This window comes from Hyaena hyaena, unplaced genomic scaffold (genome assembly GCF_003009895.1).
Source record: "Hyaena hyaena isolate Hyena2069 unplaced genomic scaffold, ASM300989v1 scaffold_23, whole genome shotgun sequence".
In the NCBI taxonomy this organism is placed as follows: domain Eukaryota; kingdom Metazoa; phylum Chordata; class Mammalia; order Carnivora; family Hyaenidae; genus Hyaena; species Hyaena hyaena.
Window position 1 is genome coordinate 3348389 of NW_024080655.1, and position 20208 is coordinate 3368596.

At 52.8% G+C, this 20208-nt stretch overlaps 1 protein-coding gene across 2 annotated transcripts in view; it reads right to left on the reverse strand.

The window, feature by feature from the left end:
* Window positions 1–20208, reverse strand: part of TSPAN18 (tetraspanin 18) — a 167781-nt gene that overhangs the window by 78507 nt on the left and 69066 nt on the right. Inside the window, exon 3 of one of the 2 annotated variants that reach the window (XM_039226941.1) lies at window positions 4372–4457. The exons of the other annotated variant lie outside the window; for it this stretch is intronic. The gene's annotated coding sequence lies outside the window, so the exon portion shown is untranslated. The remainder of the gene's footprint in view (window positions 1–4371; window positions 4458–20208) is intronic. 2 annotated transcript variants of the gene reach the window in all.

Sequence of the window (20208 nt, forward strand, 5' to 3'; positions counted from 1 at the left end):
GGACAGAGGAAAGAAGTAAAACAACCTAGGTTCATCTTCTCTTCCACCTTATTTTATTATCTGTAATATTCTTATTAAAAGTCAAGTGCTCTTAATAATCCCCTGTGAGTCCTAAGGAAATATCTTGGTCTTAATTTTAGCTCCGTGCTGAATAGCCCAACATCATTAGTCAAAGTTATTTGACCTTAGAAAGTTATATCTCCTTTCTCTGCTTCAGTTTCCCCAGGTTAGAGGGCTAACCTAGATCAGAGCTTGGGCTCCTCACTGTCTATAACTCTAGGGTGCTCTTATTCTCCTTTGCATACCAGACATTGGGAGCTGTCTCGCCCCTTCACTTGACCCTACCACTGGGTTAATGTGTTATTGAGTGCATCACAAGGCTGAAGTCCTTCATCTTTCCTAACAACCCTACGGAGTAAATGCTATCATCTATAGGTGAGGATAAGAAGACACAGAAAGTTTAAGTAATTTGCCCAAAGACGCACAGCAAGTAAGTGGCCGAACCAAGATCCAAACCAAGACTCTAGCTCTCCAGGGCTATGCTGGCCCCTCCCACAGTCGCGTCTATCTGCAAAAGGTTCTGTCCACAGCTCCTCACGACCTTGCCCATGTGCCACAGCCAAATGGACCATGAAGGACCAGCCCGTCCCTTGACCGTTGGAGGGTAAGGCATGGCCTGGTGTGTGTGTGTGCAGGGGGGAGCATTCAGGCTGCATGGGGAGGTTCAGCAGGCATGTCCAATTGACTGCGTGGAGCTGAACTGAAACTCATGAGGACTCTGGGGTCCCCTCACTGGATGGTCATGGTCAAGAGAAATTAGCAGACCATGCTAGTCTGAGCAGAGAGCAATGAGCCACCTGGCGGGATCCTGAACAGAGACAGAACTCCACAGAGGGTCTTCTGGCTCCAGGAGCTCAGAGGTGCCCCACTTTTGCCCCTTGCATCTCCTGGAACCCTGACTGTCTCCTGACAGCAAGTGCAAGTGGCCCTCTGTCCCACGGAGTCCCAGGGAACTTGCTGAAACCAGACGTGAGAGCAAATTGATTTGCCTTCTCCTTCCAGACACCTATGCTGGGTCTGAATGCACCTCTACAAAATCGATACCCTCATAACAAGTAAGCCATTGGCTCAGGCTCCGGACTTTCCTGTACTATAAAGATTTGTGGCGTCACAATATTTACTGTAATAGGATTTGACGAACAGAACACTGATGTGAGAGGCCGTGTGTATAAAGGGGTGGGGGAGGGGGGGAGAAGAGAAGGTTAAAAAAAACCACCACCACCTCCCCAGCTCAAGAAAATGGAAAAAGCAGAGTGCATAACAGAGGGGAGAAAAGTCAATTAAATCATGATAATTACTTCCGCTGCTATGCCCGAGAGCGGCATGCACGTCTATTAATTAGGATTTCCATGTTGACTGTGGCCATTTGACTTCAGTGAGGCTGCCAGTACGCTCAGTAATAACGCTCTCCTGGAGCGCGAACGTGTGAAAATATTTTTACCCTGACAATTAGCAGTTTTAAAAAACCCTACACACACACACATGCACGAACACACACGCACACACACGCACGAGCGCACACATAGCCAGCTCCCTGGACCCCTGCGGGCGCCGTGAAACATAGCAGGTCTCTGCAGCCCCGCCCCCACTCCCGGAAGTGCAGACACCTAACCTCACTCCTGATAACTGCCAGCTCCTCCCAGGTCTCCAGTGAGCCCTAAGACGCTTGATGGGGTACAAATCCCTACACAGGAGCACAGAACAGCAGCCTGAAGGGTTGGCTTGTCCAGCGCCTGCTTCTGGAAAGACTGGCCCAAACCACTGGAGAGAAGAGTCTGCCTTATGGCGACACTGAGGGATGGGGGCTCAGGACAAGCTACCAGACAGGAAAAGGCCTGCGGTGTTTGCTTAACTGTCAGGCCCACATGCGGACTCGCAGGGTCCCGAGTGGTGTCAGAGATCAACCAGGCCACTCGGCAAACGGGGAAACCTGGGGCTCAGGGAAAGGGGGCAGTGTGCTTTTAGCGGCAGGGCCAGCACCCAGGCCTAGGCCTCGAGCCCCCAGCCAGGGCTCTGCCAGTGATATTACAGGCCAAACAAGGACACATTATATTATACATATTAGTATGATAACTATTGCTATAGAGTATCAGGCACATGAAAGGAAGTCAGTAAAGAACAGTCAGTTTCCTCCTCCCTTCCCCCCTGCAAGGATGAGAGGCAGACATTGGCTGCCCTGTTTCTCAGCCCTGGGGTTTTGGGGGAGGACAGAGGGCCAGGGAGGACGGCGGCTTCTCCACCCGCAGTGAACCTCCCTCAGTCCCCTCAACTTGGTCCAGCTTAATATCCTACAATTGGGGAAACTGACCAATGATTTCTCTTTTCTGCCCTCAGGCACAGGCCCTCCTCTCTTGCTTCTCAGAGGAGGCGAGCAGGGGTGAGGACTGATATAAACACAGGACACGGGGCCAGTCGCCTTTCAGCAAAATCGGTGCCAACCTCCACGCCCGCCCCGATCAGCGGGAAATAGAGGCCCCAGGCTGGGGTGCGGGGCCCCGCTGAACGCTCTGTGGCCGGCTGGTGGGGCTGAGCCAGGAAATCCTCTGGGCCTCAGGCCCCAGGCTCTCCCTGGCCTCAGAGCCGTGGCTGCAGGAAGGCCAGGGTCAGGGCCCAGGAGGGCCTGGTCCTGGAGGATGTATAGAAATAGCGTCTCCTGCAGGGGCAGGGCGGCACGGGCCAGGCTCTGGGAGGGAAACGGGCTTTCCTGTCATTCACTATGGGTCTGTGGCAGCGGGCACTGCCCACATCACACACCAGCCAGGGACAGAATTTGGATATCCTGACCGGCAGGCTGGCGCTCTCTGCTCTCCTAACCTAATAAACGTCCGAGGCTGAAAAGAGCGGCTACGCACACTCAGCATGGGGAGAAGCGGACGCTCTAGCTTCCCGGACGGGTGATCTCAGCTATGGGATGGTCCTCTCTGGCCTCGGACTTCCCAGCCACAGCCGGAGTGACTGCTGGTGCCTCTGGGCACTGCTGCCCGGCTGGGTATTAGTGAAGCCACAGCAGAGAAGCGCCTGGACTGCAGTGGCTAAGGGTTCAGACCCAGCGTCAGTGGCCCGGGTAGCCTCGGGCTCCTGCGCCTCATTTCCCAACTGTGAAATAGACGGGGGTCAGGGAAGGGCCACCCTGCAGATGCGGCACCTGAAGCACCTGGCACGGCCCCTGGCAGTGTGGTTGGTAGGGGCGTCCTTCCGAACCCCGGCGGTGGCCTGAGTTAGCTCCCTAGCCTCCCCTCCCCTGTCGGAGAATTAGCCCTCCACACCCCTGCCACGCAAGGCTGTGGGCACTGACGGGCTGCCTGCCCCTGACTTTAGGTCTGACCGTGCGACCGGCTTTGGCCAATGGGATGTAAGAACAGAGGCGGGGCTGTCCCTGCGTGGTCGGGAGGGCCCTCTTAGGCCCTGCTCAGTAGCCACTGCCCCTTTAGCCTGGGACCCAGAATAACCACACGGAGAGGAAGACCACAGGCCCCAGCAGCTGGGGTTCCAAAGAGGAAGCGAGAGACGCATGGGGCAGATTCAGACCCAATCTGCAGCCAGAGCCCGGAGCCTGGAGACGGGGCCAGCCCAGCCAAGGTGCAGTTGACTCACAGCTCTTGAACATAAGAATAAGCATTGCTTTGAGCCACTGAGCTTGGGGTCTTTGGTTTTGTGGCGTTATTTTGGCGACAAGGACTACAATTCCCATTTTCCTCTGTGAGAGACAGAAGGTATGTGACCCGCTCAAGCTCCCAATGCTGGTAAACAGCAGAGCTGGGGCAGAGACCCAGGACGTTCCCCCCCACCCTCCACCCCACATTGGACATGCCCTTAGCTGCCTCTCTAGCATGCTGAGGCAGCGATGTTCACCAGGTGCCCCTTGAAGTGCTGCCAAGCAGGCCCCCACCCCTGCCCGCCCGGCCTCACACCTCCCTGCGAGGGGAACCTTCATTAACGTAGCCCCGTCAGACAGCGCCCCAAACGTCACCCAGACGGGAGCCCAGGTACTCTCATGCTTCCCGCACAGGGACAGAACCGAGGAGAAATGGGCGGAGAGGGAGAAGCAGGCAGCTGTGGGGAGGGGAGGCTGCCAGGCTCTGGCTGGGCTGCCTGCCCCCCATACCCAGGCAGCAGGAAGCCTGGGAGCCAGAGCCTTCCAGTAAATCCACACTCACTTTGGTTTGGAGGTAGAATTCACTGGAGACAGCAGGCTCAGGGGGAGGAGGAAGGGACAGGAGAAGCAGGCAGTCAGCATCGATTCCTCATCGACTCAGTCCCCAAGTGATTCTCTGTCAGGGCAGAGTCTCCAAATGTGTGTGGGGCCCTTACCTGCTCAGAGAAGGCAGCTGTTACCGCAGAAAGGACGGGGGGCTTGCAGTCAGATGGGGTCTGGTCCTGGCTCTGCCTCTTGCTGGCTGCAGGGCCATAAATGAGTTCTTTGGTCTCAACATCAAGACAAAGGACTTAAGATCCATCCCCAGGGTTTCTATGAAGACCTCGTGGGTTGTGAGCACCAGGGCCTGGCATAAACTTCAAGGCGGTGCAGCACATTAGCTACTATTGTTCTCTGGTGTTGGGCTGTGCCAGGGGCACTCACCGTACTCAACTCTGATGAACAAGATGGGGAAACACACAAATGTGGATGACAGATACAAGCCCGAACACACCCAGCGTGGTCTCCTGCCAAGTTCAGTCCGGCAAATGCAGGGCACGCACAAAACCCTGCCCAGTCTCGCCCATGGCAGACATCACTAATCAATTACAGCACTCCTTGCCGATCAATCCAGAAGGGACCTCGGGATGCTCTGGGCCCAGAGCTTTAGCAGGTGCTATCGCGGGGCGGAGTCGGCACTAATAGGAAATCCTATTTACCATTCCTGCTCTAGTCCAGCCTAGTTTTCTCTGCTGCAGCCCCCAGTCTCCTTGACGGTCCCGGAACATACCATCTTGTTCCCACCTGGGTGCCTTTGCTGGCCCCTCTGCCCGGTGCACTCCCCTCCTCCCATCCCATGGCTGGGGGCTCTCACGCTCCACTCTCAACGGCTCCTCCTCAAAAAGAAGTCCTCCCTGATGACTCGGTCTGAAGCGGCTGCACCCCTTTCCCTCTGCAATGCTGCTCTGCCACCAATCTTGTAGGTATTTATAATCATCACCCCAGCATCCCCAAGCCTAGAACAATCTCCAGCATCACGTAGGTGCTCAGTGAATATGTGTGGAGTGATTCCCATCAGTCCTTAACAACCCAGACCCCCTTTCACTCACTCACACGCACACACACGCACACCAAGGACAAGTAGAGGTGATGCCTCAGCTGGGCCGCCCTCTGGACCCCACCCCTAGTTCTGAGGGACCCATCCCCTAGTTTTGAGGGTGCTCCCTCGATGCCAGCAGCCCCTGGGGAGGGGCGGGTGGGCAGCACTGCTGGGGGAATTAAGCCTCTGTGATCTCCACGCCTTCATCCACAAATGGGGATGGGTTTGGGAAATGGGGATGGGTTTGTTCCGGGGGCTCGATTTCAGACCTGAGGCGGGTTGAGGAGGGCATCGAGGGGACAGGAGGGCTGCTCCCGGGCCTTGGCTCACCCTGGTCCGTGCCCAGTTCATGTGTCAGGGTAGAAGGTGCATCCTGGCCAGGGGCCCAGAAACCCTGCCCCCCCCCCGTAAAAGGGGGTGCTGGAACAAGTCGTCGCTTGTCAAACCCTGTGACTGGAGACCCCCCAGAAGGGGCTTCCACTGCCGCTATCCCGCCATGGATTTCAGATCTGCAGACTCAAGACAAGGCAGGAAGTTTTCACGAAGCCGGCGACCTCCGTGTAAAGCCCCGCCCCTCCTGTCCTGTCCTGCGCGAGAAAGGGGCAGGTCCTCATTCCGTGAAATACTGGGATGGGATCCTCACGCCCCGACAGGAAGAGGCCATCAACCAGATGCAGATGTCAGTCCTGACTTCTTAAGAAAAAATTTTATTGGTAAAGGAAATGAAGTCTGGGACCGTCCCCCGGTGCTCTGCTGAGGTGCCACAAACAATGAGGCATTTTCCACGACACAAAGAAGAATTAAACCGCCCCAGGACTCTTTTTTTTAATTTTTTAATTTTTTTTTTTTTTTTTTGCTTTTGTCTGTTTCCTATTTTGGGTTTCCTTTGAAAAAGTGGTTTTGCTGCTTTATAAAGTTTGATGATCTCTGAAGGATCTGTCTCCAAGACCCCGTTCCCAGGGTCTCTGAGCCCTTGATTCCTCTTTTCCCATCTCAGCCTCTGCTCTGCTCAGACTTTTCTCCAGCTCAGGGCTGTGTGTGCGCCCCAGGTGTGCGGAGCTGGGCTGACGCATCCTGAGGGCCCAGGACAGCTCTGCCCAGCGAGGCCCTGCATGGTGGCCCGCCAGTGGCCTCCAGGCCCTCACCCACACGCTCCTTCCAGGGCTCCTCAGTGCCATGTTTTGCACATTTTGCAAAAAAAAAAGAAAAAGGTCAAAATAACAACATTTGAGGTACATTTGTCATGTATGCCATATGGCCTGGGCTGGGGGCAGTTGTACAAGCCCCAGGTTTAGCCTCCTTCAGAGAGACCCAGTGTCTTGTTCAAGGTCACATAGCAAGAAAAGGTGCAAAGCTAGTTCTTAGAGGTCTTTTCTCCCAGCAGTGCCTACCGTGTAGAAAGTTCAAGGACCCTCTGGCAGCCTGTCCAGGATGTGAGAAACTAAACCTGTCTCCAGTTTACTCCCCCTGGGCTCCTGACCCCTGGATGTTGAGCCCTGGGGCAGCCCCACACAGACAAGCATGTTGTTTTGCCCCCCATATTACCCCGTGGAAACTGAGGCTCAGGGAGCTTACGTGAGCGCCCGTGATCACCCAAGGGGTCCTAAGCAGACAAGACGGGAAAAGCGCCCACATCCAGCCCAAGTGCAGCCTCTTTCTTTGTGTAGGCCCCCAAGTCATGGCCATGGGTCCCTGCCCAAAGGGCATGCAGCTGGCCTCTCTGGAGACAGCCTGCCCGAGCCCCATCTTGCCGAAGAAGAAAGCACCAGGCCACCGAAGCCAGGAGCCGATGGGAGGGGCTGGATAAAACCTGGGCCGAACCTTGGGGCCACTCTGAGACAGTAAGGGACCTGAGCACAGGGGACTGAGGCTGCCGGGATGTGCAGGGTATAGGGGCGTCAGAGGGGACAGGCCTAGCGCCGGGGGGCTGCTCGGCAGCTCAGCCGGGCTCTATCATCTCACTGATTACCTCACACACACAGAGGATTTATCTCTGTCACTTGTGTGCTGTGTGTGTGCTGACCGGTTCTGGGATTCCCAGGAACCTCAGAGGCCCCAAGGTGCCCGGAGCAGCCCCGTCAGCAGGCTGGGGGCCGCCTGCACATCCCCTCTCCCTCCCTCAGATCTATCAGCCTCTCCTCCAGCCCCAGGAAGCTATTTTATGAACCCAGCCCATGCCCAGTGATAATGCCGCCTGACTTCCCAGAATGGCTGGGTTTGGTGGGCAGCCCACCCGAGAAGTCATCCTGTCCCCTGCTGAGCTCCATGGTCCCCATGGCACCTCCTTCTGGGAGTTCCTTCTGTGGCCTGGGACTGGCTCGTTCTGAAGGGCGGGGGGGAACAAAGGTCAAAGTAACATCTACTCCTCCACCGAAGACAGACCCTAACTTCCAACCCTAACTTACGATCACCTTCAGCTTTATGTCATATCAGGTTCCGCCTTACACACACACTTCCTGCTCTCCACCCGCAGGACCCAGATCAGGGAGTCTCTCTCTGTGAAGACGGGTCCACACCCCCCATCAGTCCCCACCCTGGGTTCCAGCAGCACGTGATACGTCCTCTATGTCATCTGCACGTTCATCGTCTCCACTGGACTGTCTTCCATGAGAGCTGAGGAGCGCTTCCTTTTTTTTTTTTTTTTTTCCTGAGGAGCCCTTCCTTAAAAGCCAGCAGCTTTTACTGTACATCAGAAACAAAGTGTCCAGGGACGAAGAGAAGGGCGTCGTAACAATAATCACAGAGCCGTCCCGCCCCCAAAAGGAGCTGGGCATCTGGCGAAGCCTGTCACAAGCTGCAGTGCATTCCGTGGTTACCGTTACCTCCTGGAGGAATTGAGGCCCAGAGAGATGAAGCCACTTGTCTAAGGTCACCCAGCCAGGAAGTGGCTGCATCTTCAGGGAAGTGCTGGTGAGGCCTGCCTGGTCACAGAGGACAGAAGACGCCCCAGCCTGGAGGCCTGCCTGGTGGAGACCTTCGATGCTTGTTTGGATAAATATGGGCAAGCAGCGGACCAGTCTCCAGGCACAGCCTCGGGCAGGAGGCAGACGGCAACATATTTGCAGATCCCCAACTTCACTCTGAGCTAAAGGAAATGTGTGTGTGTGTGTGTGTGTGTGTGTGTGTTTTAAGTTCATTTATTTTTGAGAGAGAAAGAGAAAGCCAGTGGGGAAGGCGCAGAGAGAGAGGGAGAGAGAGATAATCCTAAGCAGGCTCCACGCTGTCAACACAGATCCAGATCCAGGGCTTGATCCATGAACTGTGAGATCACAGAGCCAGAGACAGAACCAAGAGTTGGACACTTAACCGACCAAGCCACCCAGGGAGCCCCAAGGAAGAGTCTTTTAAAAAGCATAAAATATGGGCGGCTTGGGTGGCTCAATCAGTTAAGCGTCTGACTTTGGCTCAGGTCATGATCTCACGGTTCGTGGGTTTGAGCCCCGCGTCAGGCTCTCTACTGTCAGCACAGAGCCTGCTTTGGATCCTCTGTTGCCCTGTCTCTCTGCCCCACTGCTCCCCCCAAATAAATAAACATTTTAAAAAGTTATAAAAACTAAATAAGATTTATAAAAAGCATAAAATATGGTGCATGCCATGCAGGAGTTTATCCCCAGAAGGCCAATTGTGCTTGTACTTCGGATTCTATCTCCAAGGCTAACCGTAGAGTGTGTCTGCCCCTCTCTCTTCGCACATCCTCTGAATGGTGCTGAGTGCCTAATGGAGGCAGTTAAAAAACCAAAACATCATATTATGTCAATAAACGTCAACAGACACACAATCTCCCAGTGGGACAGTAGCCCGTGGAAAAGCAGCAGCTACCAAGGGAGAAGAGACAGACACACACACGTGTGTGTGTGTGTGTGTGTGTGTATGTGTGTGTGGCTCAGACTCCAACTACCGACTCTGCAAGGGGAGGCATTTTAACTGCGTTTGTAGAACAGATGTCTTGTTATTTTTTAAGGATGGGATAGGTATTTACCGATTACTTTTCCACCTTTTTAAAAAAAATTTTTAAAAATTTAAAGTAGGCTCCATGACAAACACAGGGCTTGAGCTCACGACCCCACGATTAAGAGCCACACGCTCTACTGACTGGGCCAGCCAGGCACCCCGTATGATTCCATTATATGAAATACCCCGGATAGGTCGATGCTTGGAGGGAGAAGGCAGATGGACCGACGAGCTGGGGGAGAGGAGAGGCCGACTGTTTTACCGGGTGAGAGGTCTGACTTTGGAATGATGGACGTTTTGTGAACCAGACAGGTGGCTGCACACACTGGGAACGAGCTGAATGGCACCGATTCCTTCGCTTTAGAACGGTCCATTTTAGGGGTGCTTGGCTGGCTCAGTCAGTAAAGCGTGTGACTCTCAATCTCGGGGTAGTAATTTTGAGCACCATGTTGGGTGTAGGGAGTACTTAAAAATGAAATCATTAAAAAAATAAAATGGTTCATTTAATGTTACATGAATTTCACCTCAATAAAATTCCTTAAAATAATTTCTTTTAGTGCTTTAAAAATCCCAATGATAAAAGGCGTGATATAGAGTGAAGCGCTGGATAATGAGTCGGGAACCTGGGTCTTCTATCCCTTCTAATTCTGGGACTCAAAGCAATCACTTGTGTGCTCTCAGCCTCAGTTTCCCCTTATAGAGCGGAGCCTTGGCAGGCTGTGTGAGGCCCAGCAGGTGCTAGTCGGGACGGTGATTTTGACAGTGCAACCATTCTAAGCAGACATTTGTTTATGGAGGATTCTCAGGCCAGTTACTGTGCTGTGCAGTTTTCGCTGTTCATCTCCTTTATTCCTCATAAAGAACCCATTTTACAGAAGAGAAGCCTGAGGCTTAAAGACATGTAAAGTGCAGCCAGATTTCAAGCCCTGGCTGCTCTTACCACAATACCACATCGCCTCCCCACAAGCATGCTGTTACCCTTGTTCAGGACAGCTGGCGGGTGCCAGACCTGCCGCATCTCGAGATAAGCACCAAGCACCAACCCACTCCAGATCCACGAATCCGCCTTGGCTGCACCCCAGTGTTCAATACTGAGCAAGAAGTGGGGTCATTCTGCTCCCCATCTCACCAACCAGCCGCATCTATGGTCCTGGGGCTTTTTGCTTCTCAAATGGCTTCATTCTTATTTCTTGGCATCCATTGATATGAATTTCCTTGAGAGCAAACTCTATGCTCAGATCCTTTTGTTACCAAAACAAATTATCACCTTTTTTAAAAAATTTTAATGTTTGTTTATTTTTGAGAGAGAGAGAGAGAGACAGAGCATGAGCAGGGAGGGGCAGAGAGGGAGACACAGAATCTGAAGCAGCTCCAGGCTCTGAGCTGTCAGCACAGAGCCCGAAGCGGGGCTCGAACCCACGAATCGTGAGATCATAACTGGAGCCGAAACCAAGAGTCTGACTGATGCTTAACCGACAGAGCCACCCAGGCGCCCCATTATCAGACACTCTTTATGTGCCAGTTGCCGCACTGGGTTCTGGGAATATAGAACTGAATAGACTTTTGCCCCCAGTTTCAAAGAATTGGACGTGAAGATGAATGAGAAAATAAATAAGTATTCTCAGTGTTATAAACTCAGTGATAGATGTCTGCTCAGGGTTATGCTGAGTATGTGTCAGAAGAACTCAAGGGAAACTCAGCATCGCATAGTGTTAAGAAGGTAGGTCTAGGGGCGTCTCGGTTGCATGTCTGACTCTTGATCAGGTCATGATTTCATGCTTTGTGAGATCGAGCCCCGCATCTGTTAGTGTGGGGCCTGCTTGGGATTCTCTCTCTCCCTCTCTCTCTCTTCTCTCTCATGTTCTCTCTCTCTCTCAAAATAAATAAATAAACAAACATTAAAAAAAAGAAGATAGATCTGGTTCAAATCCTGCTTATACCACAGCTGAGCTGTGTGACCTTGGGCAAGTCACCTAACATCTCTGTGCCTCATTTGTATAATGAAACTAATTGTACCTGCCTTAAAGGGTTGTGTTATGGATTAAATATCTGAGGATAAATGAACATGTGACATGCTGAGAACAAGGCCTGCTACACGGCCATTGCCATGTGATTAGCGCCAGCTCTTATTATGACCAGTCTCTTGCCAGCATAGGGGGTCAGCCTGAGAAGCAGTTAAGGTATGAAGTTCAAGAAAGACGTACCACGATAGCTCTGAATGCCAAACTAACTCAGGCCTGTTTTCCAGTGAAAGCCCATGTGGAAATGCACGTCTTGTAGGAAGAAGGGCAATTACAATGATCACTAACTAGAAAATTACAAAGATATAATCCAGAAGACTGTCCGCAAACTCAGATCCGTTGAGAAGTGAGAATATCCATTTCCAAGAAACGTTATATCCCCATCCCTGTGTAGCTGCCAGGCCCCGGGGAGTAATTTCATGTTCAAATTGCTTTTTAATCCCGCGAGACTGCACCCTCCCCAACCCCCCCCCCGCGGTCCCCAGAGGATGTATTTGGACAATTTCCCCTGCTTCTATGCTGCAGAAAAATGTGAAAGCCTCAGACCAGGCAATGATCCACAGCATCCCCTTTCTAGAAGGACAGGTGAAATGAACAGGAAGCCTGTGGGCTGCTGTTGCCTTGGCGATCCTTATATATAAAAAGGTGTAGGGTTTTCGGGTCAGTTTTCAGTCTCCTCTCCTATCCGGGGTCTGCCCACCATCACAGCTTTTCTCTGGATCCAGTTCAGGAACACCCAACCCTAGGGCAGGAGGAGCAGGGAGTGGAGGTTTCCAGTGCTCCCTTCTGCCTCTTCTAACTGTACGACCTTGGTCAATTTACTTCACCCCTCTGAGCCTCAGTACCCTCATCTGTAAAATGGAAATAATGTTGCTTTTCTCATGTTTTGTTTTTTTTTTTTTTTGGAGGTTTTTTTGCAGGAGCAATAAAAATTCAAGCAAAGCACCTGGCACATAGTGAGAGCTTAAAAACCAAAATTCCAAACAAAGCTTCCTGAATTGTTTACATGAAACCTAAAGAACAGTTCTCCCCTGGGCCCTATTCCCGCTTCGGACCTTCAGGAGGCTGCCTCCTGGGAACACGACCCAGGGTCAAGCATCTAGAGGACCTCTCCAGCTCCAGAGTCTGGGTCTTCCAATGTGGACCCCCATGGAGGCACCCTCGATTTAACAGCCACATCCAGGCCCCATCAGCTGTCCCTTGGCACCACGGCTCCGCACACCACTGCATGCTCCCCTCTGTGCCCCAGGGACCCCACCAGCCTCAATTTACAGAAAGGGAAACTGATGCCCCAGGGCACCGAGTGACTGGTCTATGGCTCCCAGGCCAGTAGGTGGCGCAGCCGACACCCAAACAGGTGCGAATGCCCAACACTTGAATCCACTTGACTGTGTCCCGAGCATGAGTCATTCCGATGATGCCCTCGGGATACTCACAATATTTACTATATCCCCTTGCATATGACCATCTCATTCCTCCTTAGTCTATATCCCACCTGAGCTATTCGCTACTGAATCTTATTCTTTCAAATGACTTAAACCACTTTTTTAATTCATTTTATTTTGAGAGAGAGAGCAAGAGAGAGAGCATGTGCAAATGAGGGAGAGGGGCAGAGAAAGAGACAGAAAAAGAGGGAGAGAGAGAGAATCTTAAGCAGGCTCCACACTCAGCATGGAGCCCAACATGGGGCTCGATCTTATGACCCTGGGATCATGACCTGGGCCAAAATCAAGGGTCAGACGCTCCACCAACTGAGCCACCGGGCGCCCTCCCAACTCATTTTTTAAAAAATTTTAATGTTTATTTTTGAGACAAAGAGACAGAGAGACAGGGGAGGGGCAGAGAGACAAAGAGATACAGAAGCAGAAGCAAGGCTCCAGGCTCTGTGCTGTCAGCACAGAGTCTGATGCGGGGCTTGAACTCAAAAGCCATGAGATCATGACTTGAGCCAAAGTCGGATGCTTAACCAACTGAGCCACCCAGGCGCCCCCCAACTCATTTTTTTTAAAACCTATCCTTGTCTTAAGTAATGCTAGCTTAAGACCACGGGTGTGATGTGTTAAGTATATTTTATCAGATACTCATTTAATCACTATAAAACCATTAACATGAAAAGCCTGCGGGCTCACAAGAGTCCCACCCCAAATCATCTGGCCCATCACATGCTGCTGGGGGCGCACACGCTTCCTGTCACTCTGGAAGTGTGGAAGGGACTGGCCTCCCGAAGCCACTTAGATCTGCCAAAGACCCCTTAGACGATGTGGCCAATGTTCTGGGCATGTTGGATGGAGACTCGGTGGGGCCAGGACGTGTTCTTCCGGCCTCAACACAAGTTAGACAGATTTTTATAGTGGGATGAGGTGCATGAAAGGAACAGCTTGGACACATTTCCATGGACACCCGAGCAGGTCTAAGGGTGTGTCACGGGGAACACCGCAGGGGTGGTTAAGCAGCTACACGTCCTGGGAAAAACTCCGGATCTTGGAAACCCACCCCAGACCCCTGAGCAGGCCTAGTGCAAGTTTAACGGACTCAGGCGTGCTAGGAACGAGGCAGGCAAACCCAGAACAGCGTCCTACTTTCCTTGAAATGAGATAAGCGCTCTACATCCAACAGGCACTTAATCATTGCTTACGAACGACCTAAGTCGAACTTCATAACGTACAACAGCCCTTTAAAGGAGGGAGGTGTGCTGGGTTGAACACCGTCCCCTCAAAATTCATGATCTTCATCGGGACCTCGGACTGTGGCCTTATTTGCAGAAAGGGTCTTGGCAGGTAGGAAGAAGTCCCTACATCCAAGGATCGCATCCTTATAAGAGGAGAGAACACACAGGAAAATAGACACAGAAGGAAGGTGGCCATGTGAAGACGGTGTGTGGGGCGGGGGGGGGGGAGGGGGGACCCCAAATGGCCAGCAAGTGCTTGAAGCCGGAAGAGGCAGGAAGTGAGTCTTCCCTAGAGCCTGGGGCCGGGAGGGTGGCCCTGCCGGTGCTTTGATTTCAGATTTCTGGTCTCCAGAAATGTAACAGATTATATTTCTGTTGTTCCAAGGCGCTCAGTTTGTAAGTAATTTGTTACAGCAGCCTAGGAAACCAATACAGAGGCAAGTCTCAAGGTCCAGAGAGGCCAAGCGACTGAGCTGAGGTCCCACAGTGAGTTAATCTCCAGAACTCAAGCCTCCCAGCGAGGGGCTGGGGGAGGGGGGGTGGGGACTGATCTTATCTTATGGGGACTGGTAGCTTCTCAGAAACAGCAGCCAGAACCCCAGGGAGGCATCCAAATACCTCCTCTAACCCATCCCTAATTCAGTACTGGGAAAACCCTGAGACATTTGCCTCGGTGGAAGCAACTTTGCTTTTGTTAACTTCTGCATCACAGAGAGCTGTGAAAAGTGGCCAGAGGCCACCTGTCATTAGCTAAAGTCTCTGGGTAGGTTCTCACGAGCTTTCCAGACAGATCCGAGGCTCCCATTTACAGCTGGCTTCTTACCTTGCCAAGGAGCCCCACCCAGGCAGTGATCAGACCCGATCTTTACGAAAAGCAATAACCAGCACGATTTCTTTGGTATGGACAACAGCCTGTGATTCAGGGGACCTGCTCTCACCACCAAGATGCCAGACAGGCGCTCCTGATGCATGCCCCCAGGGCGGCACAGTTCTGCTGAGAACACAGCCCCCGTCAGGGGAAGGTCGATTATTTTTCCATAGTCAGGAGGCTGGGCTTGCTGCCCACCTCACTTAAACACCCTGCTAGCTCTAACCTCCGTCCCAGAAATCAACAGGGGAGGGGAGTGAAGAGGCTCTCGTGCTTTCACCTCTTCCTCCTCCCTCCTGCCTCCCCCCCCTTCCTGCCTCAGAAATGCAGTCCACTTATTGTTTTAGGCTGGGATTTTTAAATGCCTTTGGACTTGAAAGAAAAATTGCAATCCAAACCGTAAAGATAAACACAGCACTGCAGGCATAGCTACCAGAGAGGAGCTCTGAAACCTCAGATTGCGAAAGATCAGCCATCCCCTGCACACGGGGCCGCAAATACTCGTTCAGGGACCCTGAAGGGCTAGGCTCAGTGCTGACGCACCCTCTCCTCCCTTTCATCTGCAGATATTTGTTGAGCTCTTCTATCCATGTGGCCCCTGATTGTGGCCCTAAGTGAATTTGACATCTAGAAGCAGAAAGAGGCAAGGAGGCAGAGTGAAGATGAATAACAATGTAATCTGATAAAGACCAAACAGACAGCCTCTGGGTTGGCAACATTCTAATCTTATTTTTTTCTTTTTAATTTTTAATGTTTTATTTATTTCTGAGAGAGAGAGAGAGAGAGCAGGGGAGGGTCAGAGAGAGAGGGAGACACAGAATGTGAAGACGGGCTCCAGGCTCTGAGCTGTCAGCACAGAGCCCAACGCGGGGCTCGAACCCACAAACCGTGAGATCATGACCTGAGTCGAAGTCGGATGCTTAACCGACGGAGCCACCCAGACGCCCCTCTATTCTTATTTTCAAGGCTTACTAAATGCAGCTCAAACTTGCATCTAAGCTGGGAGAATACTGTTGGAAAGGAATTCTGATGTACGAAGGGTGATGGAGGAGGAATCTTTCTTCTTTCTCCAAAGCTGAGTTCATCATTTCTCTGGCCCCCTCCAGCTAGCTGTTTCCCCAACCTCTGAATTCCCATCGGTTTTCTTAGCAGCCGGTCCCCTAGGTGCCTCAGCTCCAAGACTCAGAGACATCGTCATTTCTGCCCTTGCACCATCCAATTCATTCCTGAGCCCTATAGAATCTTCCCGTTGCCTCCTGTATCTGCCCCTGGTCTCTACCCCAGGGTCCCGGCCCTCTGGAGATCTGCACCATCTATTGCTCGGACTTCTGCAGTAGTCAAGTTGTTCTGTCTCTCAACACTTTCAGTCCATCCTCTAACCCTATCAGGGCAAGATCTCCAGACCGCTGATCTGATTCAAAACCTTCAAAGCTTTCCTAAGGCTGAACAATTAAACCCAAGCTCGGCATTCAAGGACTTCCATCCTCTGACCCCAATCCATCTTTCCAACTTAATATTTCACTACCCCTCTGCATGTTCCCAGGGTTACCGAAAGGGGATCTTTCCTTCTTTGCTGAAAGTATACACCCCATGCTGTTCCACATCACACCCATGCTGTTCCATGTCCAGGCCCTGGCAGATGATACACTAACCCCACAAGCTGGAATGCCTCCCTTCCACCCCCAGTCCTTAGCTCCACCTCAGTAAAGGCTTTCTCCACTCCCTCCCACTTTTACCCCTGAAAAGCCTCTCCTTGTGGATTACGCTTCTGACACCATTCATACCCTACTTTGTGCGACAGTCTGTATTCACTCCCTTTATTTTCTTAGGCTGAGTCCCTAGGGGGCAGAAGTGTGGTTTTAGAGACCAGTGAATCCCTGTTAATGTCTAGCAGGGCCTGGAAAACAGAACACTCAGGTGGTGGGTGCTACATATAATCACTTCTATTGTTTATCTCCCCACTCCTGTCCCCACACTGTCCCCTTCCATCAAGGGGCTAGAGTGCCCCTTTTCCATAGCAGCTCAATGTGAAAAATATCGACGTTATTTATACCAGTGTTTTACAGTCGTGTTAAACAATATTAAAAATAATAAAACAACGACAGTAATAACACAAACAGGTCCAAGCCGAGTTGGAGAAAGGCTTCCCTAGCAAAGCCGTCAGTATACAAAGCCCTCCTTCATTTCCTCATCTTTCCTGTTATTTGAGGGACCAGTAAGGACAGACTGAGGTTTCCTATCTCCCAGTGAGGGGTCCTAGGGTCCCCTGCCAATCTGTAGACACCCCCAGCCACCTCTGCCCCAGGTTCAAGTCCACCCTGACAGAAGCAAGACACGCACGCGTGTGTGTGTGTGCGCGCGCCCGTGTGGGCGCAATGCCACCCCAAGCAGATCCTTCCAGGGGAGAAGTCCTGACTTCTGTCTCCAGACTCCCCCCTTCACCCTGTAATCCATTCTCCATGCAGCGGCCAGAAACACTTGTTTAAAATGCAAATTAGAACCCTGAGCTCCTCTGGCTTAAACCCTCTGAAGGGTTCTCACTGCACTTAGAATAAACTCAGAACTCTTCAAAGGCCTGCAGCCTCCTCCCCAGTGTTCTTTATCCTCTAAGCTTTCTCCCTGCGCACCCCCCCCCCCCCCCCCCCCCCCCCCCCCCCCCCCCCCCCCCCCCCCCCCCCCCCCCCCCCCCCCCCCCCCCCCCCCCCCNCAGCCACATCCAGCTTTGCTATCCTGGTCCCTTAGCACAGCTCAGCGCTTTGCATCTGCTGTTCCCTCTTCTGGGGAGGGTCTCCCTCCCGCCCCGTGCTTCCAAACACCCCCTTTCTTGGCTTCTCTACCCCTGAGGGACCTTTCCCCCCTCCTAATGAGACAGCTCCCAGACCTCAAGGGGAACTCAAGCAGAAAAGGAGGGGGGCGGGGGAATCTTTTTTCAACACTTTACCGGGTGCCAAGAATGAATTATCATCAGGGCTTTTCAATCTAAAGCTGGCTGCTGGGACAGGGTTCAAATCCCACTCTGACCTCGCACCGGCTGTGTCATCTGGGCAAGTGACTCCATCTTGCTGCGTCTTGGTTTTGCCCCACGAACAAAACAGAAACAAAGCCAGAAGCTCATCTTTGGATGGGCACGAATGAACATGACCTCATAAATGAGGCATCGCCCATGAAGGGCCCCGGGCGCTCTCAGCAAGCACTGCGGGCTCCAGAGGACGCCTAGCAGACCAGGGCTTTCTGCAGCTCCCTGTGCCCTGGGCCTTGCTCAGAAAGAGCACGGGGCACCCAGGCCGCTCGGCAGACCTCATCCCTCCACCCAGGCTGGCTCCTTCACCCAGGCGACTTCCTTCCCTCACAGCCACACCAGAGGCTGGGTGGGCGGCTCAGGTCTGCACAGGTGCAAACAGGCTCTCAGAACTGGACTGGGGCCAGAGGCTGGGGGGGGGGGGGTCTGGCTCCAGGTCACGTGGCAGGAAGAGGCCAAGCCAGCATCCAATCCAGATTTACTGGAAGCCTCCTGCTTTGTCCACCAATCCAGGCACTGGTAGCCCCTGGAATGCACCTTCGAGAGGTATCCTGCCTGCTCCAAGCCCAGCTCTGCTCTCCACAGACCTCTTTCCCACCCTGGCCGGGGACTTCTGAAGCTTTACCACGAAATGGGGAGGAGCCGTCTCCAGGCAGAGCCACACCACAAGTACAAACCTTCTGTGGGGTGGAAAGCTGGAGTGTCTAAAGCCTGGCACCCCGGGAGGTGGCTTGGCCCAGCTCTTTCCTTCAGATAAATAAGCACCAATTGCCCTGCTTCCTGAAAGCAGCCCAGAAGGCCCAGGGAGGTTGAATGACACTCCCACGGCCACTCAGGGGGCAGTCGGGGCACTTGGGTGCCTCTGTGTGGCTGTGTCATTCTAGAACCGCCTTGATGATGCTCTACAGGGAGATATGGGGGCTTTGAGCAGTTCAGAGAGTCCCCCAAGGTCACGGGGAAACTGGAGCTGGGTTTCAAGCCAGCTTCCTCTCATCCCCTGCACTCAGCCACCACCCCGAGGCCCCCTGACTCATGGGGACACTTCATTTTCTCCACCATCCTGCACCCATCCCAGAAGCCATCGTGCCTTCTGCAGATGCCACATGTATACTCTTTTACTCCCTGGGAATTTACTGGACACCTTCTGCATGCCCAGCTCTGTGCTAGGACACACACATTAGGCAACAAGGCCAATGCGAGGGCTCACGCCACACCGAGAGCCATGCGTGAGCAGACAAATAATAAGAAAGACTGTGGGTTGTCCCAAGTTCTGTGGAGGAAGCAAAAAGGGGCTGCAGAGAAGAACGGCAATCTACTAGTTTCGTTCAAAGAAGGGCTTTCCGAGAACATGACATTCAGCTTATCGTTTTCACTGATAATTTGGAAATTGTCAGGCAATCAGAGAGAACACTCCAGTGAACCTCTGTGTGGCAATCACCAGGCCTCAACGATCTGCCATTCCAATTCTGATGCTATTTTAAAATGAATCCCTAAGCGCCTGTAGTTTAAAAACTGTCAGATGGGGGGTGGGGCTAGAAGATCTGAAGTTTGGCCACCGCCCTTAACTTGTGGTGGGACCTTGGGCTGTGGTCAGGCTCCTGCAGCCTCCACGATCGATCCCCACGTCCCAGACTGGGTGCCCGCGTGGCAGAGAGCCACGGGGCCTTCAGGAAGTCTGCTTTCCCCCCAGAAGACAGCCTTCCTGGCAGACACTGTACCTCCATGGGGGGCAGGGGGAGCTCTGTAATTAGCCTTGATTTATGCTCTGACCCATGGCCCGAGGAGTTCCTGCCTGTATCCAGGCCCAGCCCTGGGAATCACCCCTCTCAGGGAGGGGCCACAAGCGGCCTGTGGTTATCTGTGGCCCAGGTGGGCAGACCAGGGCCCTGCAAACAGGTGTCATCAGGAATCCTGCTTGGCAGCCCAGGAAGAGGCTCTTTGGGAAGATTGGGCACAAATGCCCATTGAGCAAAGCTCCCTGACACGGCACAAATACAAGGGGATTTAGTTCAGTCCGGAAAAGCCCTGGAGAGGTGGCTGGCTCCCCCAAATAGAAGGGCTCAGCTACCCTCCAGGCCAGGCCTCTTGATGTCGATGGGCTTTCACTCTTAGCGTATGTATTAAGCTGGAGGCTGAGATACCCAAACCTGAACCGGAAGGGGCTCCAATCCCAGATGTGCCAGGTCCATGAGCTCTGGGGCCCCAGGCAGCTCCTTTCCCCTGTCTGAACCTTAGTTTCTCCTCCATCAAAATGGGCCAACGTTGTAATCCCTGCACAGTCATCCTGAAGATCAGGATCCAAAAATGAGTCCCAGGGAAAGACCGTTCTGGTAGTGAAGAGCGCGCAGCCCCCAGACACCTGCTACACCTTCTGATACAGGCAGTGG